General features: G+C 42.7%; 1 protein-coding gene across 2 annotated transcripts in view; it reads left to right on the top strand.

The window, feature by feature from the left end:
* Positions 1 to 27,319, top strand: part of LOC106578887 (carbonic anhydrase-related protein 10) — a 330,090-nt gene that overhangs the window by 256,780 nt on the left and 45,991 nt on the right. The window lies entirely within an intron of this gene.

The raw sequence follows: 27,319 nt of genomic DNA, 5'->3' as shown, positions 1-27,319 counted from the left end.
GCCAAGTTAGTCCCAATACTGAAGCATTCAATAGCCAAGCGTTCAATTTGGCTCTGTCTCTAGTGTGAACAGTTTGAAACTGTGCAGTAAGGTTGAACGCATCCCCAATAGTTGTGAAAAGCTGAGTTTATCGATGGATAATACCCTGTTAGAGTGGGGGCTAGAACGGCAACCAAACCAGTGATGTTGCAGAAGCCCGTTTCACTGCAGTACAGGCAACTTTGGGCATGGCATTACCACTGCAGTATCATTATTGCAGTAAATGGTATCTCACTCCTCTCCTTCAATCATCTTTGTCCACTGTTGCAAGGTCTCTAATTTTCATGAGCACGCTCTGTGAAATTACAATAAAAAAATAAAAAAAATACCCTAAGCGATAGAGATACTCAACCCCCTATACCATCATTGCCAGAGTGGTTTGCATACATGTCCAAATAGTGTCTGTTATTGAAAAATAACAACAATAGATAGTGGACTGGAATGATTGGTTCCTATACCTCCTACATAAACAAACAGGAAAAGGTCAGAACTTGTATTCCCACTATATGCTTATTTATGTTATTCTGGGTTGCAGCCCACATCTCCCACACCATTTCCCAAGCCTCCACCTCACTGCTCATTCCTCTCCTGTCCTCCCACCCCATCCCCTTTTCCGCCAGCCTCCCTCCGTCCTTCCTCCATCCTCTCTCTCCTCCTCACCGTGTATAGACTGATCGCCGTGTCTCCCTCTCTGACTGAGTCTCCAGACTTGACGTGGGAAAGGTCCAGGAAATTCACCTGGCGGACTTGGAGTTGCTAAAATCTCTAATCCCTTAGCCCCCGTGCTACTGAGATGTTAAACCTGCCGTGCCTGAGTGGCTGAGCTGAGGAGAGAAGAGAAATGATTTTCTGGATGAGAGGATGGGAGTCTCTAACCAAAGAGATAGATGGAGAGATGGAGAAAGAACGGGAGAGAAAGAAAGAGACTGAGATAAAATGAGAGAGAGATGGAGACAGAGAGACAGAGAGGGAGCCAAGTGTTTGCTCTGAGACCATGCAAGAGTGTAATGTGTTTCCTGTCTGAAACGAGATCATAGACAATTACTGTGCAAATGGCTGACTGGGAAAACAGTGGTCCTCCATGGGCCCATCTCAAAATGGAGACTAATCTCACTCTCTGGGTCGGTAGAGGAAATTATGTATTTCTGTTTCATTAACGGCTGGAGTTTTTGTACGTTTCAATTTGTTTGAATAATATCTGAGTCAGAGACTATCCTATTGTATCTTTGTCTCTTTTTCTTTCTCTCTATCCTCTCTTTCTACATATCTTTCCCTCCATCCCTTCATCCTCCTCTCTCTCTCTAAATGTATCGGAATGTCTCCTGTTTTTATCTCTGAGGCTCTAAAATTAGACTAACAATGGCGGTAGAGAAGGAAAGAGAGAGAGACAGAGAGAAAGATGGAGGGAGAGAGAGAGACAGAGAGATAGCGAGATGGAGAAAGAGAGATAGAGAGAGAGAGAGATGGAGAAAGACAGAGAGACAGAGGGACAGAGAGATGGAGAGAGAGAGAGAGATAGCGAGATGGAGATAGAGAGATAGAGAGAGAGAAAGAGAGGGAGAAAGACAGAGAGACAGAGGGACAGAGAAAGACAGAGAGAGAGAGCATCATAACATGCAGTCTAATCACCGTGACTGATTGGGTTAGAGAAAGTCTAATTGTAATAAGGTCTATTCCTTTTTAAAAATAGATGAGGACTAACGAAGCAGGAAGGGAGAGGACAGTAGGCAGAGTGTAATGGGGTGTAATGGGGTGTAATGACAGGATGATGATGCTTCTGGAACGCAGAGGGACATGCTGACATCACAACGTTAGCAGTGGCTAAACAGGGACTCTACCACTTGTTCCTGATTTGAAGGAGCCGTTTCCAAGCACAAAGACTGAATACGTATCAAAATAAACAGTATGAATGTAGATATACTGTAGTTGATATCTTGACTAGGCCTATAACCTATTGCAATAGCCAAAACATTTTCCAAAAGCCGTAATGCTCTTTTCTGGCTGCTCTGCTAATATGCAACGGTACAACTTTTGGGTTCTATTTGATCATCCTCCATGAGAATATACAGTATGTGTGAAGCATATAGCTACGTTTAGAGATGATGTTTTTGGATGCAGTGTGTGAGTCATAGCAGATGTCACCTGCCTTGATAATTCCCTTCTCTATAGATAGGTTGTTTTTTTGTATATCTTTTTATACTTTTTACAACTATCATTTCCCTCCACAGACAGACAGACAGACAGACAGACAGACAGACAGACAGACAGACAGACAGACAGACAGACAGACAGACAGACAGACAGACAGACAGACAGACAGACAGACAGACAGACAGACAGACAGACAGACAGACGGTTCTGAGTGCTAGCCAGTTATTGACCCATATCATTATTACAGAGTAAATAGTGAACTATTAGAAACAAATGGTCCCCCTCCCTCTGTTCTGTTCATCAGTAGCAGATTAAACAATTTCTCCACTGAACTCACAATTAATCAATTTGTACAAACCGGTTCAAACCAGTGGTGGTGCAACGACAAATTACCCTCATTACCTCTGTCTGATGAGCTCAATTAACTGAATCAACAGATTATGAAATCAATTGGTTGTTATCACGATTCGGAAACGGCCGAGAATGTTAACAATGTTGTTCCGTTTTTAGAGAGAAGGGGAGAGAAAGGATGAGAAAAACGTTAAGAAAGAGGGAAGAAGAGAAAGAGAGAAGGGTTTTGGTTCACACACAGCCGGAGAAAGAGAGGGTGGGGCGAGGGGAGAGAGGGGAGAATAGACAGAAAGAGACAGAGAGAGATAGAAAGAGAGAGAGAGAGAGATGACATTGAGTCTCATTGATTGTAACCAAAATAATGAGACATTGAAGTAAAACCTCCAAAATTAATTTCTCCCCTTCAGTGAGAGTGCAAGGTCGCTAAGAAGCCGAGCTTCTACGCCCAACTACTATAAAGGACAGCGATAGAGAAAAACACATTTGTTTCATAGCAGACCACAGTGAACAGTGGCATAGCTAGTTTTCATAATCCTTCATCACAGTGAAATATTTATCAGGAAGCAGAGCGAGAGAGAGCGGCAGTGGCCTCTTCTTCTTGTCGTGCCAACAGGGCTGGGGGTGCTACAAGACCGACCCCGTTCACTGTCCAGGTTTAATATTTGATTATTATTCTGTCCATTATTAATGCTGTGACAGACTGTTTTTGTATCAATCTTCTGGCAGAGTTTTTCTTTTTTTAATTCGTTGGAGTTGGAGCTGAATTAAAAAGCTGAATTAAACATGGGTGCATAGGGTGGAGAGAGAGAGGGAGGGAGACAGAGAGACGGAGGGCGGGAGAGAGAGGTGGAACAGAGGCTGTAAATCACCAGATAGCTAATTAGCAGAAATAGCCCAGAGCAAAAATGGAGAGGGAGAGAGAAAGAGATAGACAGAGAAAAAGAAAGAGAAATCTTGACACCAAACCCACCATCTCCAATGTGCCCGCAGTGAACTGAGAGTTCAGGGATGGCAGCCATCTTAGACAGGGGAATCCCTGGCCATTAATATTGAGATAATGCAGCTCCCTGCCACATGCACGAATGCATGGACACACACAGACACACTTCACATCCAACTCCCACCAGTCATCAATGTCAGTCTCAGTCTCTCTCTCTCTTTGAAGACTAGAAATCAGATTGACTCTGAATAATGCTGACAAAGTCTAACACAGGCTAATAGAGTCTAACGCAGGCTAAGAGCGTCTAACAATATCTAACAGAGTCTAACACAGGCTTACAGAGTTTAACGCAGGCTTACAGAGTCTCACATAGGCTAACAGTGTCTAACACAGTCTGATGGAGTCTAACACAGGCTAACAGGGTCTAACAGGGTCTAACAGAGTCTAACACAGGCTAACAGGGTCTAACAGGGTCTAACAGAGTCTAACACATGCTAACAGGGTCTAACACAGGCTAATAGAGTCTAACGCAGGCTAAGAGAGTCTAACATAGGCTAACATAGTCTAAAGCAGGAAAACAAGGTCTGACAAGGGCTAATAGGGTCAAACAGAGTCTAACACAGGCTAACAGAGTCTAACAGCGGCTATCAAGGTCTAACACAGGCTAATAGAGTCTAACACAGGCTAACAGGGTCTAATAGAGTCTAACACAGGCTAACAGGGTCTAACGCAGGCTAATAGAGTCTAACACAGGCTAACATTGTCGAATTCTAGCTAACAGGTTCTAACAGGGTCTAACACAGGCTAACAGAGTCGAACACAGGCTAACAAGGTCTAACGTGGGCTAACAGAGTCTAACACAGGATAACAGGATCTAACAGAGTGTTACACATGGTAACAGAATCTAACAGAGGCTATCAAGGCCTAACGCAGGCTAACAGAGTCTAACAGAGGCTAACAAGATCTAATGCAGGCTAACAGGGTCTAACGCAGGCTAACGGGGTCTAACAGTTACTAACACATGGTAACAGAGTCTAACACATGGTAACAGAGTCTAACAGAGACTGTCAAGGTCTAACGCAGGCTAATAGAGTCTAACGCGGCAAACAGTGTCTAACACAGGCTAACAGAGTCTAATGCAGGCTAACAGAGTTGAACACAGGCTAACAGAGTCGAACGAGGGCTAACAGAGTCAAATGCCGGCTAAACAGGGTCAAACACAGGCTAACAGAGCCTAACGCAGGCTAATAGAGTCTAACGCAGGCTAACAGAGCTGAACACAGGCTAACAGAGTCGAACACAGGCTAACAAGTTGAACACAGGCTAACAGAGTCTAACACAGGCTAACAGGGTATAACAGGGTCTAACACAGGCTAACAGTGTCTAACACAGGCTAACAGGGTCTAACAGAGTCTAACACAGGCTAACAGAGTCTAACACAGGCTAACAGAGTCTAACACAGGATAACAGGGTCTAACAGAGTCTAACACATGGTAACAGAGTCTAACAAGGCTATCAAGGTCTAACGCAGGCTAATAGAGTCTAACGCAGGCTAACAGTGTCTAACAGGGTCTAACACAGGCTAACAGGGTCTAACAGGGTCTAACGCAGGCTAATAGATTCTAATGCAGGCTAACAGAGTCTAACAGTGGCTAACAAGATCTAATGCAGGGTAACAGGGTCTAACGCAGGCTAACGGGGTCTAACAGTTACTAACACATGGTAACAGAGTCTAACACATGGTAACAGAGTCTAACAGAGACTGTCAAGGTCTAACGCAGGCTAATAGAGTCTAACGCGGCAAACAGTGTCTAACACAGGCTAACAGAGTCTAATGCAGGCTAACAGAGTTGAACGCAGGCTAACAGAGTCGAACGAGGGCTAACAGAGTCAAATGCCGGCTAAACAGGGTCAAACACAGGCTAACAGAGCCTAACGCAGGCTAATAGAGTCTAACGCAGGCTAACAGAGCTGAACACAGGCTAACAGAGTCGAACACAGGCTAACAAGTCGAACACAGGCTAACAGAGTCTAACACAGGCTAACAGGGTATAACAGGGTCTAACACAGGCTAACAGTGTCTAACACAGGCTAACAGGGTCTAACAGAGTCTAACACAGGCTAACAGAGTCTAACACAGGCTAACAGAGTCTAACACAGGATAACAGGGTCTAACAGAGTCTAACACAGGCTAACAGGGTCTAACAGGGTCTAACAGAGTCTAACACATGCTAACAGGGTCTAACACAGGCTAATAGAGTCTAACGCAGGCTAAGAGAGTCTAACATAGGCTAACATAGTCTAAAGCAGGAAAACAAGGTCTGACACAGGCTAATAGGGTCAAACAGAGTCTAACACAGGCTAACAGAGTCTAACAGCGGCTATCAAGGTCTAACACAGGCTAATAGAGTCTAACACAGGCTAACAGGGTCTAATAGAGTCTAACACAGGCTAACAGGGTCTAACGCAGGCTAATAGAGTCTAACACAGGCTAACATTGTCGAATTCTAGCTAACAGGTTCTAACAGGGTCTAACACAGGCTAACAGAGTCGAACACAGGCTAACAAGGTCTAACGTGGGCTAACAGAGTCTAACACAGGATAACAGGATCTAACAGAGTGTTACACATGGTAACAGAATCTAACAGAGGCTATCAAGGCCTAACGCAGGCTAACAGAGTCTAACAGAGGCTAACAAGATCTAATGCAGGCTAACAGGGTCTAACGCAGGCTAACGGGGTCTAACAGTTACTAACACATGGTAACAGAGTCTAACACATGGTAACAGAGTCTAACAGAGACTGTCAAGGTCTAACGCAGGCTAATAGAGTCTAACGCGGCAAACAGTGTCTAACACAGGCTAACAGAGTCTAATGCAGGCTAACAGAGTTGAACGCAGGCTAACAGAGTCGAACGAGGGCTAACAGAGTCAAATGCCGGCTAAACAGGGTCAAACACAGGCTAACAGAGCCTAACGCAGGCTAATAGAGTCTAATGCAGGCTAACAGAGCTGAACACAGGCTAACAGAGTCGAACACAGGCTAACAAGTTGAACACAGGCTAACAGAGTCTAACACAGGCTAACAGGGTATAACAGGGTCTAACACAGGCTAACAGTGTCTAACACAGGCTAACAGGGTCTAACAGAGTCTAACACAGGCTAACAGAGTCTAACACAGGCTAACAGAGTCTAACACAGGATAACAGGGTCTAACAGAGTCTAACACATGGTAACAGAGTCTAACAAGGCTATCAAGGTCTAACGCAGGCTAATAGAGTCTAACGCAGGCTAACAGTGTCTAACAGGGTCTAACACAGGCTAACAGGGTCTAACAGGGTCTAACGCAGGCTAATAGATTCTAATGCAGGCTAACAGAGTCTAACAGTGGCTAACAAGATCTAATGCAGGGTAACAGGGTCTAACGCAGGCTAACGGGGTCTAACAGTTACTAACACATGGTAACAGAGTCTAACACATGGTAACAGAGTCTAACAGAGACTGTCAAGGTCTAACGCAGGCTAATAGAGTCTAACGCGGCAAACAGTGTCTAACACAGGCTAACAGAGTCTAATGCAGGCTAACAGAGTTGAACGCAGGCTAACAGAGTCGAACGAGGGCTAACAGAGTCAAATGCCGGCTAAACAGGGTCAAACACAGGCTAACAGAGCCTAACGCAGGCTAATAGAGTCTAACGCAGGCTAACAGAGCTGAACACAGGCTAACAGAGTCGAACACAGGCTAACAAGTCGAACACAGGCTAACAGAGTCTAACACAGGCTAACAGGGTATAACAGGGTCTAACACAGGCTAACAGTGTCTAACACAGGCTAACAGGGTCTAACAGAGTCTAACACAGGCTAACAGAGTCTAACACAGGCTAACAGAGTCTAACACAGGATAACAGGGTCTAACAGAGTCTAACACAGGCTAACAGGGTCTAACAGGGTCTAACAGAGTCTAACACATGCTAACAGGGTCTAACACAGGCTAATAGAGTCTAACGCAGGCTAAGAGAGTCTAACATAGGCTAACATAGTCTAAAGCAGGAAAACAAGGTCTGACACAGGCTAATAGGGTCAAACAGAGTCTAACACAGGCTAACAGAGTCTAACAGCGGCTATCAAGGTCTAACACAGGCTAATAGAGTCTAACACAGGCTAACAGGGTCTAATAGAGTCTAACACAGGCTAACAGGGTCTAACGCAGGCTAATAGAGTCTAACACAGGCTAACATTGTCGAATTCTAGCTAACAGGTTCTAACAGGGTCTAACACAGGCTAACAGAGTCGAACACAGGCTAACAAGGTCTAACGTGGGCTAACAGAGTCTAACACAGGATAACAGGATCTAACAGAGTGTTACACATGGTAACAGAATCTAACAGAGGCTATCAAGGCCTAACGCAGGCTAACAGAGTCTAACAGAGGCTAACAAGATCTAATGCAGGCTAACAGGGTCTAACGCAGGCTAACGGGGTCTAACAGTTACTAACACATGGTAACAGAGTCTAACACATGGTAACAGAGTCTAACAGAGACTGTCAAGGTCTAACGCAGGCTAATAGAGTCTAACGCGGCAAACAGTGTCTAACACAGGCTAACAGAGTCTAATGCAGGCTAACAGAGTTGAACGCAGGCTAACAGAGTCGAACGAGGGCTAACAGAGTCAAATGCCGGCTAAACAGGGTCAAACACAGGCTAACAGAGCCTAACGCAGGCTAATAGAGTCTAATGCAGGCTAACAGAGCTGAACACAGGCTAACAGAGTCGAACACAGGCTAACAAGTTGAACACAGGCTTACAGAGTCTAACACAGGCTAACAGGGTATAACAGGGTCTAACACAGGCTAACAGTGTCTAACACAGGCTAACAGGGTCTAACAGAGTCTAACACAGGCTAACAGAGTCTAACACAGGCTAACAGAGTCTAACACAGGATAACAGGGTCTAACAGAGTCTAACACATGGTAACAGAGTCTAACAGAGGCTATCAAGGTCTAACGCAGGCTAATAGAGTCTAACGCAGGCTAACAGTGTCTAACAGGGTCTAACACAGGCTAACAGGGTCTAACAGGGTCTAACGCAGGCTAATAGATTCTAATGCAGGCTAACAGAGTCTAACAGAGGCTAACAAGATCTAATGCAGGCTAACAGGGTCTAACGCAGGCTAACGGGGTCTAACAGTTACTAACACATGGTAACAGAGTCTAACACATGGTAACAGAGTCTAACAGAGACTGTCAAGGTCTAACGCAGGCTAATAGAGTCTAACGCGGCAAACAGTGTCTAACACAGGCTAACAGAGTCTAATGCAGGCTAACAGAGTTGAACGCAGGCTAACAGAGTCGAACGAGGGCTAACAGAGTCAAATGCCGGCTAAACAGGGTCAAACACAGGCTAACAGAGCCTAACGCAGGCTAATAGAGTCTAACGCAGGCTAACAGAGCTGAACACAGGCTAACAAGTCGAACACAGGCTAACAGAGTCTAACACAGGCTAACAGGGTATAACAGGGTCTAACACAGGCTAACAGTGTCTAACACAGGCTAACAGGGTCTAACAGAGTCTAACACAGGCTAACAGAGTCTAACACAGGCTAACAGAGTCTAACACAGGATAACAGGGTCTAACAGAGTCTAACACATGGTAACAGAGTCTAACAGAGGCTATCAAGGTCTAACGCAGGCTAATAGAGTCTAACGCAGGCTAACAGTGTCTAACAGGGTCTAACACAGGCTAACAGGGTCTAACAGGGTCTAACGCAGGCTAATAGATTCTAATGCAGGATAACAAAGTCTAGCACAGGCTAACAGCGTCTAACAGGGTCTAGCACAGGTTAACAGTGTCTAACATAGTCTAACAGCGTCTAACACAGGCTAACAGGGTCTAACATGGTCTAACATAGTCTAACACAGGCTATCAAGGTCTAACACAGGCTAACAGGGTCACCAGTCACCGGTCCAGTGTGTGTGTAGTTAGCCATGGAACTGCCACAGCAGTATAACATTTGATTAACCCTCGATAACGCTTGATTCAGATTACATCATCATCCATTTTTGGTCTGGTTGGCTGATACGTGCAGCAGAGAGAGGCAGAAATACATAGAGAGATAAATCACAATCGGTAAGAAGGATGGAGCTAGCTGCCCCCTGAAAGGTATGCACAACCCTGGGCTGGTGTACATTAGGGTAGGATGCTAATGTCTGGTGTATATTAGGGTAGGATACTAATGTCTGGTGTATATTAGGGTAGGATACTAATGTCTGGTGTATATTAGGGTAGGATACTAATGTCTGGTGTATATTAGGGTAGGATACTAATGTCTGGTATATATTAGGGTAGGATACTAATGTCTGGTGTATATTAGGGTAGGATACTAATGTCTGGTGTATATTAGGGTATGAAACTAATGTTTGGTGTTACATTAGGGTAGAATATTAATGTCTGATGTATATTAGGGTAGGATACTAATGTCTGGTGTATATTAGGGTAGGATACTAATGTCTGGTGTCATATCTCACACATCCTAACTTATGTTGACAGTATTGCAGGCTTGGGTGTAAGTGATAGAAAGGAAGTCGGTGCTGAGCCATAGTTTTTCTGTTCAGATCACAAAGTTGGGAAAAACTCCTGGTCCAACCCATGTCCTATTTCCATCACCGTCCTAAACTTCCATATCTCAGTGACACTGATCCATACAGGTTAAGGCTGCCCATCCTAAACCTCCATATCTAAGTGACACACTGATCCATACAGGTTAAGGCTGCACAGAGACCGGCGATGCCTCATTTCAATTATTTTATTTATTTATTTATCAGTCACCTTTTTATTTCCTGCTCTATCATTGGTGATGCAAGAGGAACATCCTGAGTCAATCACACCCATTACCCTGGGGGAAATGGAACACACCGTGTAGATTAAAGCAATGCAACAATTAGCACCCTCTACAACAGAATGGAGAGAGGGAGAGAGAGAGAGAGACAGAGAAACACACAGAGAGCAAGAGAAAGACAGAGAGACACATACAGAGGGAGAGAGAGAGAGGGAGAGAGAGAGAGACAGAGAAACACAGAGAGACAGAGAGACACATGCAGAGGGAGAGAGGGGGGGGGGGGGGGGGGGTGCAGACATTGAATATCCCCTTGACACTTTGGATGGTGTATCAATACAACCAGTCTCTACAAAGATACAGCTATCATACCTAACACAAATTAAACAGAATGGAGCTAAGCACAGGCAAAATCCTACAGGAAAACCTGGTTCAGTCTGCTTTCCACCAGACCCTGGGAGATGAATTCACCTTTCAGCAGGACAATAACCTACAACAAAAGGCAACATCTACATTGGAGTTGCTTCGATGGGTGAGAAAAAAATATACTTAATCAGTTTTGAATTCAGGCTGTAACACAACAAAATGTTGAATAAGTCAATGGGTATGAATTTCTTTCTGAAGGCACTGTAATGCCCCAAAATGGGTTCACACCAGGCGGCAGCAGCACCGCTACAACAGCCGTAACTGCAGCACTATGGAGAAACTAGAAACCATTACAGCTCAAAGAGTCTCTCACAGCATCTCAGCCAGGTCCCTCGCCTCCCTCCAGAATGTATACTATCCCCTTCATCACAAGATGGAAAAAGAGAGAGAGACTAAAAACAGAATATTCTCTCTTCCCAGAGTGGTATAGAGTATAAAATATTTGAATGGTTGAAGCTTGTGAAATCTATAATGAAGTGATATAATGGTATGGGTTTGGCCTGTGACTGAAATATCCATGGAAGTCTCCCTCTCTCTCTCTCTCCATCTTGTCTCTTTCTCTGAAGTCTTTAATCATCTTTACTGCCCACTCTGTAATCCGACGCTAAGAGACTAATCCCCGATCCTCCACAATGAAGAACAGCCCCACGGAAAGACCAAAAGAAAGAAAGAAAGAAATACTATTTCTCTCTCTAGCAGAAATCCCTTAGCCTGACTGATTACTTTGAGAATTTTAGAGGCTGCTGTGGGATGCTATCTGTTTTTATTGTGAAAGACAAACTAATCACTGTGAAAGGACTAGTCAATTGAATTTAAGGAGACATGATAGGTTACTTCCTTCCACTGTACCTCTAGTCAATACCTCAAATCAAATGTTATTTGTCACACGGGGTACCAGTACCGAGTCGATGTGCAGGGGTACGAGGTAATTGAGGTAGATACAGTATGTACATATACACTAGGTAGGGATGAAGTGACTAGGCAACAGGATAGATAATAAACAGTAGCAGCAGCGTATGTGATGAGTCAAAAGAGTTAGTTAAAAAAAGGTCAATGCAGATAGTTAAAGATGCACTATGTAGAAGTGGCTCCAGCATTTCCTGGTTGCAAAATGTTTTATAGTTTGCCTAATTTCAGTTTAGTTTAGTGTAGAGAATCATCGTACCATTTAAAAAAAATAAGAATATTGAACCTTTATTAAACTAGGTAAGTCAGTTAAGAACAAATTCTTATTTACAATGACGGCCTACCCCGGCCAATCCCGGACGACGCTGGGCCAATTGTGAGCCACCCTATGGGACTCCCAATCACGGCCGGTTGTGAAACTGCCTGGATTCAAACCAGGGACTGTAGTGACACTTCTACCATCTAAACTGCTGTGAAACTTAAGAATGGGAAGCATAGAAAAAAGCACATAGAACCGATCTACTGCTTCTTAGACTTGTTTTTAATGACAATGACATATCTATAAATCATATTTATATGTGATTGTGGTCAGGTCGCCCAAAAAGCTTTAAATTGTTAACCAAATGTGACTGACCGGCTCAAATCATTATTTTTAATTTTTTTTACATTGGATAAAAGTAGAGACTCAGCGCTACAAAATGACATATCATACACTGCATTTTTGAGGAACAATGGGAAAATAATTTTGTTTTGAAAGTTGATAAACTTGTAAATTAACTTTTGAGAAAAGGGCCTTTGAATGTTTTGGTACCTACTGGAGAGCTCTCATTTGTCTACACCCATTCAGCATTGTTCACACCCTCTTAAGCCAGCCCCACCCATCTCTTTAAGGGTTCACATGTGAGGTCATGTGCTAAACAGGAGTAGTGTAGTAAAGATTAAGACTAAAAGTGGTGGTAGACTTCAATAAGGAAAAATTCCAGGTAAACTGATAGTGTCCAAATAAAAATATTTTTTAAATATGAGATGACGCTTACCCAGACACACTTGTCTAAATTGATGGGTCATGTGAAAGAAATGCTATAACCTCCAGCCACATCCAGTGGTGGAAAAAGTACTAAATTGTCATACTTGAGTAAAAGTATAGATCATTTCAAATTCCTTATATGAAACCAGACGGCACAATTTTTTTAAATTTTTTTTTATTGACGAATGGCTAGGGGCACACTCCAACACTTAGATATAATTTACAAACGAAGCATTTGTGTTTAGTGAGTCTGCCAGATCAGATGCAGTAGGGAGACCAGGGATGTTCTCTTGATTAGTGTGTGAATTGGACAATTTTCCTGTCAAAATGTAACGAGTGTTTTTGGGTGTCAGGGAAAATGTGAAAGTAAATTAGTTAAAAGTACATTATTTTATTTTGAAATGTAGTGAAGTAAAAGTAAAAGTTGCTAAAAATATAAATAGTGAAGTAAAGTACAGATACCCCCCCAAAATACTTAAGTTGTACTTTAAAGTATTTTTACTGAAGTACTTTACACCACTGCCCAAATGCCTTCACACCAATACATTAGCATACTTTATATACTGTTACACACACACTTATCTCATAGTATTCCATACATAAGTTAAGGCCATGCAACCAGAGTTGAATCCTGAGTGAGCTGCATGTACAGTACATAAAAAGATGCATGTGCCATATATTTATGTGGATGCACCATATATTTATGTGGTGGACACGTGATACGGTCACATGATATTGTTGTGGTATGTCACAAAATCATGTTACAACCACACATATCAATATTCATTTTATATATCAATATTTTTTAAGTGGATGGGTTTCTACAGAAGGTGTAAACGGTACAGTCCTGGATGGTTACTTGCATAGTAGCAATATCAGAAATAGATAGTGTCTATATAAATAAAATAATATACAGTATGTACAAGAACAATATCAATAATGATATCAGTGATAGACGAGGTAGTTATATGCATACAATCAGGGGTAAAGTTGCTGAGCAGCAGGATAAAAAAAAAATAGTTGTAGCAACATATGTTAGGAGAGAGGCTGTTTCTGTCCTGCCCTTGACTTTGTTACAGGGCATGTGATGTCCATAGCCTCTTCGTCGCAAAACTCCCTGATTTTCTCAAAAAGATAAGTTTGTCTAGCTGTGTCCAGTCCAGGTGGTGCTTGTACAGGCAGACCATCTATGGGAGGAAGGATGCCAGCGTTGCGTAGCAGCTGAATCCTGGTCCCGACAGTCCAAATGCTCCTTGGCGACAACACAATCAAATCAAATCAAATTTTATTGGTCACATACACATGGTTAGCAGATGTTAATGTAGCAAAATGCTTGTGCTTCTAGTTCCAACAGTGCAGTAATATCTAACAAGTAATCTAACAATTCCCAACAAATACCTAATACACACAAATCTAACAAGTAATCTAACAATTCCCAACAAATACCTAATACACACAAATCTAACAAGTAATCTAACAATTCGAACAATGTGCAGAAGATGAATGTGCAAGTAGAGATACTGGGGTGCAAAGGAGCAAAACAAATAAATAAATGAGGTAGTTGGATGGGCTATTTACAGATGTGCTATGTACAGGTGCAGTGATCTGTGAGCTGCTCTGACAGCTGGTGCTTAAAGTTAGTGAGGGAAAATACAGTATGTGATATGTGAGTAATGTAAGATATGTAAACATGATTAAAGTGGCATTTTTTAAAATGGCATTGTTTAAAGTGACTAGTGGTCAATTTATTAAAGTGTCCAGTGATTGGGTGTCAATACAATATATACATGTGATATGAGTAATGTAAGATATGTAGACATTATTAAAGTGGCATTTTTTAAAGTGGGGTCATTTAAAGTGACTAGTGATCCATTTATTAAAGTGGCCTGTGATTGGGTCTCAATGTAGGCAGCAGCCTGTCTGAGTTAATAATTGCCGATTAGTTGCCCATGGCCTTAATATAGAACCTGTTTCTCAATCTCTCGGTCCCAGCTTTGATGCACCTGTACTGACCTCGCCTTCTGGATGATAGCAGTGTGAACAGGCAGTGGCTCGAGTGGTTGTTGTCCTTGATGATCTTTTTGGCCTTCCTGTGACATCGGGTGTTGTAGGTGTCCTGGATGGCAGGTAGTTTGCCCCCGGTGATGCGTTGTGCAGACCGCACCACCCTCTGGAGAGCCTTGAGGTTGAGGGCGGTGCAGTTGCCGTACCAGGCTGTGATACTGCCTTACAGGTTGCTATCGATTATGCATCTGTAAACGTTTGTCAGGGTTTTGGGTGACAAGCCAAATTTCTTCAGCCTCCTGAGGTTGAAGAGGCGCTGTTGCGCCTTCTTCACCACGCTGTCTGTGTGGGTGTACCATTTCAGTTGTCTGTGACATGTATGCCCAGGAACTTAAAACTGTCCACCTTCTCCACTGCTGTCCCTTCGATGTGGATAGGGGGGTGCTCCCTCTGCTGTTTCCTGAAGTCCACAATCATCTCCTTTGTTTTGTTGACATTGAGTGTGAGGTTATTTCCCTGACACCACACTCCGAGGGCCCTCACCTCCTCCCTGTAGGCCGTCTCATCGTTGTTGGTGATCAAGCCCGCTACTGTTGTGTCATCTGCAAACTTGATGATTGAGTTGGAGGCGTGCATGGCCACGCAGTCGTTGGTGAACAGGGAGTACAGGAGAGGGATGAGCACACACCCTTGTGTTGAGGGTCAGCAAAGTGGAGATGTTGTTTCCTACCTTCACCATGCGGGAGTGGCCCGTCAGAAAGTCCAGGACCAGTTAAACAGGGAGGGGTTGAGACCCAGAGCCTCCAGCTTGATGATGAGCTTGGAGGGTACTATATTGTTGAATGCATAGCTGTAGTCCATGAACAGCATTCTTACGTAGGTATTATTTTTGTACAGATGGGATAGGGCAGTGTGCCCTATCCCATGCATCATCTGTGGACCTGTTGCGGCAAACGGAAGTGGGTCTAGGGTGGCCGGTAAGGTGGCTGTGATATGATCCTTAACTAGCCTCTCAAAGCACTTCATAATGACAGAAGTGAGTGCTACGGTATGGTAGTCATTTAGTTCAGTTATCTTTGCCTTCTTGGGTACAGGAACAATGGTAGCCATCTTGAAGCATGTGGGGACGACAGACTGGGATAGGGAGCAATTAAATATGTCCGTAAACACACCAGCCAGCTGGTCTGCGCATGCTCTGAGGATGCGGCTAGGTATGCCGTCTGCGGAGGGAATAACTACACTGTTTATATTCAGTCATATCACCAGACCTCTTCCCATGGTTAAATGTGGTGGATCACGAATGCCGCCATCCATCCACGGTTTCTGGGTAGGTTTAAATAGTCACAGTGGGTACGACATCTCCAATGCACTTATTTATAAACGCACTCACCGAGTCAGCGTATAGATCAATGTCGTTCTCTGAGGTTGACCGGAACGTATTCCAGTCCGCGTGATCAAAACAATCTTGGAGCGTTGCTTCCGATTGGTCAGACCAGCGTTGAATGGTTCTCATCACTGGTACATCCTGTTTGAGTTTCTGCCTATAAGCCGGGACGAGCAAGATTTACATTACATTACATTTAAGTCATTTAGCAGACGCTCTTATCCAGAGCGACTTACAAAATGGTGCATTCACCTTATGATATCCAGTGGAATAACCACTTTACAATAGTGCATCTAAATCTTTTAAGGGGGGGGGGGGGGGGGGTTAGAAGGATTACTTTATCCTATCCTAGGTATTCCTTAAAGAGGTGGGGTTTCAGGTGTCTCCGGAAGGTGGTGATTGACTCCGCTGTCCTGGCGTCGTGAGGGAGCTTGTTCCACCATTGGGGTGCCAGAGCAGCGAACAGTTTTGACTGGGCTGAGCGGGAACTGTGCTTCCTCAGAGGTAGGGGGGCCAGCAGGCCAGTGGTGGATGAACGCAGTGCCCTTGTTTGGGTGTAGGGCCTGATCAGAGCCTGAAGGTATGGAGGTGCCGTTCCCTTCACAGCTCCGTAGGCAATCACCATGGTCTTGTAGCGGATGCGAGCTTCAACTGGAAGCCAGTGGAGAGAGCGGAGGAGCGGGGTGACGTGAGAGAACTTGGGAAGGTTGAACACCAGATGGGCTGCGGCGTTCTGGATGAGTTGTAGGGGTTTAATGAAGATTGTGTCGTGGTCGGAAGGGATTGCGGGGGAAGGACTCCAACTCCCACAATCCTCCACCTCATATGATGTCAGCACATCTGGTCCCCAGAGACCGGCTTTCAGATGCAGCAGCTGTACACATCTGGCAGTGAAGAGGGGGTCCGTTTGTGTGTGTGTGTGTGTGTGTGTGTGTGTGTGTGTGTGTGTGTGTGTGTGTGTGTGTGTGTGTGTGTGTGTGTGTGTGTGTGTGTGTGTGTGTGTGTGTGTGACGGGAACAGCTGGCTGATGCAGAGGAAGCTGACAGGTACGGCAGAGAGGAGTGCCTTGAGAGAGTCACACACACACACACACACAGTATCCAAGCTGCTACTCAGGCTACAAAGCCACTGAGATAATGGTCTATATTGATTGATTGATTGAATTTATTTGACAATTTGTAAAATCCATACATAAGGGCGCTCCAGCTGATGACGCCTCCACATACAATTGAAGAAAATCATCAAGGATAACACAATAAAGCTTAACAGCTTATTTCCATTGTGGTCCTTCTGAAGAGGGAAAGGGGAAGGGGTTAGGCGGCAATTGTAATGACAACAGACAATGACAGACACAACTTGTTTGATTCACAGCATCCGATAATTAATACCATTTCTGTTTATAATACACAACTATGGACAGGTTCATCTTCCTTGTCTCTCATACCCTTAATATATAAACAATCAAACCCACACACACAAGACAAACACATTATAATAAACAACTGGCACCAAAAAGGCAGACCATTTGCTATCCCGGGCATTTCCCTCTCTGCTACCTACTTTAATCTTACCACTCACTTTTGAGACATGCTACTATTTAGCCATTTTTTCAGTGAGAACTTGAAACTACCCATGGAGGTTAGAGGTTTCAAATTCTTTGGAAGATTATGGCAGCCGAGTATAAAAATGTTTCTTTCCCCATACCACTTTTAAATCTAAAAGGAACAGTGTCAGTTTCACTCCTTCTAGTTGAATAGTTATGGTTATCCCTCACTACGTTAAAGTAGTTACATAAATATCTGTGGACCGTACTGTGGACAATCTTATGTGCAAGACACAATTAATCTGAGCAACTCTCTCCTCCACTTTAAGTCATCTAAGGCTTTCAAGGTGGGAATAGTCAAGATGCATAAGTGCTGGAAGTTTAAGAATAATCCTGACTAATTTGTTCTGAGATGTCTCCAATGTATTTATTTTTATATCTTGGGGGCACTATTGTACCAGGACGAGCATGGATAGTCGAAGTGGTACTGAACAAGAGCCCCTGCCAATGTCCCTATTGCATTCTTATCCAGATATTTGGAGGTTCTAGCCAGGAACCTACTTTTATGGTTCACTTTGGCGATAACATTTTGTGCCTTGCTCTCCCCTGTCAGATGGTTATCTAGCACATATCCAAGATACTTAACAGAGTATTTTGCTGTGACTACTATGTCACCTACTACCACCTTAAAATCTGGGGATTTCCTCAGTTTCACTTTGAACCCGAACAAGATGGACTCTGTTTTTCCAAGATGAAGTGACAGTTTATTGACATATAGCCATTTAATGACATTCAGAAGTTCAACACTGGGGCTTTCTAAACCACATGTTTGTCTTTGTGGGAAACCAACAGTGCAGAATAATCTGCATATAGGAAAATATCACATGTACAGGCATATTTCTGATCATTTATATACAATAGAAATAAAAGTGGACCCAGCACACACCCTTGGGGTACCCCGCAGTTCAAGATTTTGTATTTAGACAGGGTCCCATCCACATCCACCATCTGTTTTCTTCCTTGCGGGTAAGAGCTGACCCATTTTACTGCTAAGTTGTTAAAGCCCATGGCTCTTAGTATGATTAACAGAATCTCATGATCCACTGTATCGAACGCCTTTTGGAGATCTAACATAACCATACCACAAAATGTTCCCCCGTCTACTTCATTCCTTATGTGGTCAGTCAGATATAGTAGGCAGGTGTCAGTGGAATGGGATTTCCTGAAGCCCGATTGGAGCTCATTGAATAGGTTATGCAAGGAAATATAACTGTCAATCTGCTTGAACATAATCTTTTGCATGACTTTCGATAAAGCACACAGGATTGAGACAGGCCAATAGTTTCCATGATATAACTTGTTCTCTTTTTTGTATAAAGGAATGACCCTTGCAAGTTTTAGTTCACTGGGAAAATACCCTAGTTCAATAGACAGATTCACAATGTGAGTTATACAGGGGGTAATAACTACAGCAGCATCCTTTAGAAATCTGGCAGGAATGTTGTCAAGGCCAGCTGCTTTGGAATGGTCAAGTTTTTTCAGCCTCTCAAGCACAGCTGACTCAGACACCTTTTCAAATGAAGAATCATCAAAATGAATCCCCTGCTGTGAGTAACACTGCTGGACATGACTCTCCCCATAGCAACCTGATTGACATGGTAACTTGCTAACTAATGTATTAGCTATAGTTGTAAAATAGCTACACAGACTGTCACATCCTGACCAGCAGAGGGAGTAATTTTATTCGTTTTGGTCACGACGTGGCAGAGGGTTTGTGTTTTGTATGTTTTCTACGTTCTGTCTAGTTTAGTTTTTCTATGTTTAGGTTTGGGTGTTGGACTCTCAATTGGAGGCAGGTGTTGCTAGTTGCCTCTGATTGAGAGTCCTATATATAGGTGTGTGTTTGGTTTGGTTTTTTTTGTCCGTAGTTGTATTTGCACTGCGTTATGTTAGTCTGCAAATCTGTTAGCTGTCGTTTCTGTTTCTTGTTTTTTCCGTTACTCACTTTATGTAATAAGTTAAAGTATGAGTATTCCAGTACCCGCTGCGCCTTGGTCTCATCTCTTCAACGACGCTTGTTACACAGACTGTCTGCAACCATGGTCTTATCTGATGTAACCTTTCCTCCAATGTCCAAGCTAAGATTGAGAGCTTTGGTCTTTAATCTGTTACTATAACCTAACAGCTTCAGACACTTCCATAATTTACTCAGATTGTTCCTATTTTCAACTATTTTTTCATTATAATATTATTTCTTGGCCTTCTGTATCATCCTGTTGACCTAATTTCTTATAGTCTATAAATATATCATCTGCCCTGGATTTCATAAATTCCAGAAAGCGTTCATTTCTACGCTTAATTGCCTTTAAAATGTTATAATTTATCCATGGTTCAGTTCTTTGCTTAATTCTAACCTGTTTCACTGGAGCCTGCTTATCTACAGCATGTAAAAACAATGATTTAAAATGGCCCCAGGCATTCTCCACCTCATTGCATTTCAATACAGCAGACCAGTCCAATTTGCTCAAACAATTAACAAAAATATCTGCACTATAATTCTTCATGGCCCTAATTTGTATTAAGTTATGACAATTAAAAACTGTTTTCTGAACCTTCCTACTACAGAAAACTATGGAATGATCACTGAGCCCATAGTTTACAACCCCACTGTTTGATATCCTTGATCTATCCGACACCAACACAAGGTCAATGATGGTTTTGGTAGAAGGACAGACCCCGGCGGGCTCATTAATCAGCAGGTATAAAGCAAACAGATCACAAAAATTCTTAAGAGCTTTAAAAGTAGCATGGCCCTTTTTGAGCATATCTGTATTAAAATCACCAGTAACAATAACCTCTGATTTACCAAAGTCTCCTCCAACAATTTATAAAACTTGTACTGGTCTAGTGGTCTATAATAGATTCCTATAATAGGTTTACATTTTGGTAATAAACCACACAGCTTCAATCTCACCATGGTTTAAATCGGATTGATCTATAGTTAAACCCAATATTCTAATTACTACATAATTTTCAACTTCAATCTCAGCGTTTGTTATCGAACCATCCAACCATGTTTCGTTAAAGCAAAGCACTCCCACCTTACAGTTACTAGGAAGAAGACTTCTAACGTTGAGATGAAGAATGTGTCGTCCTCTCGTGGAAAAAAAACTTTTCTAGAGTCAAGTTTTCCTCGTCTGTTGGAACTGTCAGCTGAAATTGTCCACTTGAGATGATTGTTGACTTCCAGGATTTGCACTGGCATTTGAAAGAGATGGTCGTTGCTCCTTCCCTTCTGACCCTCTCTATTATAGCGAATGGATTTGTCGCTAGAATACGGGCCGGGGCACTGATGGACATCTCCAGATAGCAACAGGCAAAGAGTAATTATTAGGTTTCCACAATCTATTTGCCCTTTTCCCCCAACCAGAATAGCCCTTTTGGAGGGACTGTGACAACTGGAATATACAAAAGTTTTAAATAGGGTATATTTTCCGTGGCCAAAATGCTTAGTGCCAATCTGGTCATCGAACCTGATCTTCTTATTAAAACCGCATACTTTGTCAAAAGTACATGGAATTGATGTACAAAAAGGGCCAGTATCTGTAAGCGTTAATATAAAAGCGTAGATAAAAAAACGCTGCCAACACACCAAACTTTCCGGCTGCCATCTTGCTACTGTACTACACTGATATCTAGGGTGTGAAAACGTGTCCATCCAATCATGTCCATACACATGCACTGCATAATTCTCTAGAGCACAGATCTGTAGGTCCACACACATAGGTATGAGCAGTAGTGTGGTACACAGCGCCCCTACCACTGTATAGGCTGGGCTGGGAGGGGTGGGCCTGTCTGTTCTGGTGTAAGGCTTAGTTAGTTAGCTTTAGATAGAGTCATGATCAGGGACCCAGTAGTGAACAGGATTTCCCCATAGGCCTTTATGACATTCACTCCCTCCCTCCCATCAGTTCCTCACTCTCTAATGCTCTTGCTCCTCTCGCTTCTTCCCCTCTGAAGGAAATATTGAAACGAAATGAAGGGTGTGGTAACAGTTTTCCTGTTTCCTGTCTCTAACACTGTGTGTCTGTTCTGCCTGAGTGTGTCTAATGGTTTCACTTTATCCTAGTGTGGCGAACACGACTCACACGGTTTAGCATAGTTACAGCATCCTAGGGATGGGTGTGTGTGTGTTTTGGTTTTATTATACTCGTGTGGACCAGAAGTAATTTAGCTGTCCCCACAAGGAAAAGGGTATTTTAGGCTTAGGGGCTAGGTTTAGGGTTAAAATATAATTATCCTATTACGACTATTATGCTACAGAGTCCTCCAGGCCTAGTGTCACATGATGTTAGCCATGCTAGCTACAGTAATCCCTGTAGTTCAGGATCCAGGGTTAGCTGCTCTAGCTAACCTGCGGTCAATGTTAGCTATGGCTCATCAATGTGAGAAACACTCAGCCTCATTGACCAGTCAGACTATAATGAGGATCATCACGTCTATCAGACATCCTGAATTGATCACTCCACTACCAGAGCCATATGACCAACTATTGATCTGCATTAGCACTGTCCGTCAATTCCATTCAATTCCTATCGATTCTCGTGCGACCACATATCGATTGACCGTTACTTTTGCCATTAGTGACTTCTGTGAAGTATTGGCCGCGTCCTGCTCAGAGCTTCCTGCATGTCTGTCTGCGTGTCTTAGTGGTCAGTCGCCAAACCTTGTCCTGGAGAGCTACAGGGTGGTGCAGGGTTTTGTTCCCACCCAGCACTAACACGCTAGCCTGCATGGTCGGCAACTCTATTTCTACTTTACTTTAGCCAACTGTTTTATTTTGTTTGCCATGGCAACGATGAAGGAGTTGGCTAACGCAGAACAATATCTGTCGACCAGGATTCTACCAATCAAAGCGTTGATGAGCAGAAGACCAGAATAAAAGGAGATTTGTTACTGTTTGGTCATCTGTTTGATCCTGAGCTAAAACCTGTGTCTGCTGGTCAGGGATGTTACTAATGAATTACAGAGGAATTTGCATTTTCATTGTCCCCCCTCCCCTCTTGTTTTTATACTGCCGCTACTCGCTGTTCATTATCTATACATAGTCACTTTACCCCTACCTACATTTACAAATCGACTAACCTGCACCCTGTATATAGCCTCAGTATTTTGTGTGACTTTTTATCTTTCTTTCTTTCAAAATAATTTTTTTCTTTAGTTTATTTAGTGAATATTCTCTTAACTCTCTTTTTTTAACTGCACTGTTGGTTAAGGGCTTTGTAAGTAGGCATTTCCACGGTAAGGTCCACCACCTCCACCTGTTGTACTCGACGCATGAGAAAAATAAAAAGTACAATTTGAAAATTTGAAGAAAACTTTTTTTAATTGGAAAGTATGTGTGCGTGAGCGTGCGCACACGTTTGTACATGGTTGCATCACATCCGTACCACGATACTCCACCAATTAGAAGTGGCTTCCTTTGCAGTTCAACATCTTGGAGTACAACATCTTGGAGAGTTCCCTGCCTGGTTAGCAACAGTAAACACTTCATTGACTGTGCAATGCTAAAAGGTTTCTCCTTTTCTCTCTCCTCTCTTTATACAGTATCTCCTCACACTCAGTTTTTTCTTGTTTTCTGTCCTGGTAAACATATTAGTGTGTTTTCGTGCTTTTGGACAGTTGAGCTAAACAAAAAAGGTGTTCACTTCCTCCGGTCTGTTTAAATTTCTTTTAGTAAAAACTATCATCTACGGTGTTTTTCAGTGCTTCTGTCTAATCACATTCTAACAGTCTCCTCCTTATACAACAGAGTAAAAGAGCCAAATATCTGATGTTGGAATTTCAATGCCCCTGCCTATCTAGCTAGGGTAAAAAGCTTTATTGATTGGGAAATGTTAGAATGTCTCTTCTCCTCTCGCTCTTCTTCTCTATCTTGGAACAAAGTTTATTCCTCCACATTCTCTTTTTCTTCTTGTTTTCTGACCTGGTAAATGTCTTTGATTAGTGTGTTTTCACGCTGTTGGACAGTTGAGCTGTGAAACGCCCCTGAACTTTGTCCACCTTTTTTACTCTAAGCAAACTTATGGTTATCCTACTTTGCTTCTCTGTTTTTCTGTTTGTTCATATCCTAGCAGTGCTCCCATCTAGTGCTTTGGCTATTTCAGTATGTAATATGAAGTGAGGTCTCGTAACCTCAGAGTAATATACAATGTCAAATAGAGTTTTTAACTTTTTTTATTATTTTATTTTATAGCCTAAGTTTATACTGTACAGAACCTTCATACATATAACAGCTTCCTGTGATCTGGGTGTGTGTGTGTGTGTGTGTGTGTGTGTGTGTGTGTGTGTGTGTGTGTGTGTGTGTGTGTGTGTGTGTGTGTGTGTGTGTGTGTGTGTGAGAGAGAGAGAGCGAGAGAGAGAGTTAGAGAGAAAGATATATAGAGAGAGAGAGACAGAGAGAGAGAGAGAGAGGTATATGTGCTTGCCTGGCTTTCCCCTTTATGCTCTTCCCTGGGGGTCGATCCTCTCCTCACCAGAAACCAGGTTAATAAACCAAGCTCCAGAAGCCTCATTTATCAATATTGCGTAGAAACTATTTTCACGAAGGGAATATAGAATGGTTGTACGCATAGAAAACGTGTGATTTATCAAACAAACCTTCGAGCATCATCCGCACACCAAACATAAGTAAATACCAATTGTTCTCAGCCTCAGTGCTCGTGCACAACCTTGGCTATAACTAACCATATATTGTCAAAATCATTCTTTAAAAACCTGTGGGAAATATACAATGCAGTACCATGAAATACAATGGGCTACCCAAAAAAGCAACGGGAAAAAAAAGGTTTTCCGAGACTGAAATAGAGGTGCTAGTGTCAGAGACTGAGTACAACAAAAAGCTTTTTTTGGCTCGCTCATTTGTGGCTTGACCGGTAAAAATAAAAACATAGCTACAAAGAGAGGACCATTAGGACAATTGAAGTTGCTTTAGCAATGGCAAAATATACTTCAAATGAGTAGGCAACACTCACCAATAAGCCATCCATCCTCAACAGCCCCCTCCTGTAGCCGTATAGGCCAACATTGCTGTTCTGCAGAGTGAACGAGTCGGGCCTCCTTGTCACCACATTCAGCAGCATCACCTGCACATTAAGTGTGGAAACCCTTTCTGTTCACATAGTTTAAGTTGTTTAGGGATGGTGATTTTATGGTGATGTGGGTGCCGTTTATTGCTCCGTTTGTATTTGGGAACACATTGATGGCATCATGGCAAAGAAACCCCTCTTGACTTCAACCTGTTGTGCGATGGTGTATGGAAATTGTATGTGATACTGTTCGTTTTGCTGAGGATTTCATCCGAAACATTGTCTCGTGGAGGGCTGTGAAATGCTGATCGGCAAGCTCCCATTGCCAAAACCCAGAATGACTTTTTAAAGTAGGTCTTAAATCTTTGCAAAAATCCTATACATTGGTTTTGGGAAATGATAACTGATGAGCCAATCAGTACTTTCTGCAGAAAAAGTCTCTAAAAACAAGCTCTATGGGAAATGCAGCGTGTGCCAAATCTTCCAACAGAACAAGATCAGCCATCTCTCATTGGATTTCCCATTATCTCAGTTTTACATTTCAGTCATTTAGCAGACGCTCTTATCCACGTGTACGCCTAATTTAACAAATTACTGTACATTATATGGAGTGTTAGCGTAACAAATGCACTGATTTGGTAATATTATATAGCATGTCAAGATAAGTTGCATGAATTCACAATGGAAATAGAAAAATTATTTAACTATTACTCTTACAATTTCACACATTTTTCAACATTCATTTTCGCCATTCTACGCTTGACAAGCAGTTCCCTTATCCCACCACTTGGCACTGTACGTAGACATAGTAATGGCTGTGCCATGGTCGTAAGCACACTCCCAAGCAATTGTTTATATTGATAAATCTCACACTTCACGTGAAAATGATCCCACGCATGATTTACGCTCAGGTTTGTGCCAACGCATTGATAATGGAGGCCCTGAACCCAGGAAGTTGTCATCTCCTATCTACTACTTTAATGAAGACTTTTTCATATACTGAAGTTAGCCAGACTCAGGCTACGAGAGAAAAGACAGCGCAACAAAAAGTATTTTGTTGTTGTTGTTGTTGTGTACACAAGGATTCTTTGGGAAGGGTGATGGTTCTAAGTGGAACCATACTGACTCAAATAACCCTTTGAGCTCTTCAGTGGTTCTTTACATTTCACAAAAGGGTTCTTTGCGCTTTTAGTGATAATTAAAATGTAGGGGAGGCGGCTCATCAGAATATTTGGGGGCGTGGTTTGCGTACAGCTCTTTTTGTGCAGCCGTGAGTCAGTGTCATTCCAGTTGATCTGATATGTTGTGTTATGCCCTTATGTATTATATATGACTATGGATAGTGACATTTCCCCTTATGTCACTTGAGAAAGGTTGACTAAATCAGTCAGTGGTTGTCATTTCCCTCCTCAGGGAGCCCCAGAGGTAGCTCACTAGATTTAACTTATCAATTAATACAATAATAACACCCATGGAATTTTAACTATAGAATCTGGTTGACCAGAATAAAGAGCCCGGTATGGTTTCTTCAAAAAGATCTATAAAAAACCTTTCAGATTGAGAATGGTTAAATAAAGAACCTTTCTCCATATAGGCTCTATAAAGAATCATAAGAAAAAGGGTTCCGCTATGGTTACAAGCCAAAGAACCCCTATCTGGTGCTATTTACAACCATTGTGTTGTTATGTAGTGAGTAGTGATTACATGTTGACTGAGCTCTCAGGATTAAGCTCTAATGGGTTTGCTGTCTTCGACAAGGTGTTGGCAGAATCATTTAGCTGTGTTTATCAGTCACACCCCTACACACACTGTGGAGGCTTGTCTTTTCATGGAGTACACAGAAGTGTTTTTTTTAATTAGTTACTTTGTAATTCCACTTAGACTGTGGTTATTTTAGGATTTATTTTGTTAGCTGTTAAGAAATTCTGAAGTAGACACACACACACACACACACACACACACACACATACACACATATTCACAAACACTCACACCTCTAAGGCAACAAGACTTGAGGAATACTAATTTGGGGGATTCTCTCTGCGGTATATTACAAAGGGTGACTTGTTTTTGCCAGACAGGTTATTGTACAATACTGCATCCCTGTGCTGGGTTGTGTCTCTCACACCGTCTCCTACACCTGCCCTGCTGCTCCCGTCTCACAATGATGAGTAGTCCCACACCACTCCCACAGCCCCACACTCCTACTGAATCTTAATAGAATGGCGTGTGTGTGTATGTCTGTGTGTGTTTGTGTGTGTGTGTGTGTGTGTGTGTGTGTGTGTGTGTGTATGTCACAAAGCAGGAACAGATGGTCGTTGGGAATGGGTTCCACAGTGCCAGACTCTATGGTGCCCTGGTGGCAATGCCATCTCCATGACACACACAAACCCTGGCAACGTGGCGCTGCCATCTCCCTGGCACAGCCTGGTCGTAGTAAGGCAGCAGCTGGTGCTCAATCTCTAACATTAAGGAGGTCTCGAGGTTCTGCTCGCCTGAGTTAGAATACCTCATGATAAGCTGAAGACCATACTATTTACCAGGAGTGTTTTCATCTATATTTTACCTAGTTGTTTATTTACCACCAAACCGATGATGGCACTAATACACACTCAACGAGCTGTACAGGGC

This window comes from Salmo salar, chromosome 19 (assembly GCF_965601325.2).
Source record: "Salmo salar chromosome 19, fSalSal1, whole genome shotgun sequence".
NCBI lineage: Eukaryota > Metazoa > Chordata > Actinopteri > Salmoniformes > Salmonidae > Salmo > Salmo salar.
This window is presented reverse-complemented; position numbering and strand designations above follow the sequence as displayed.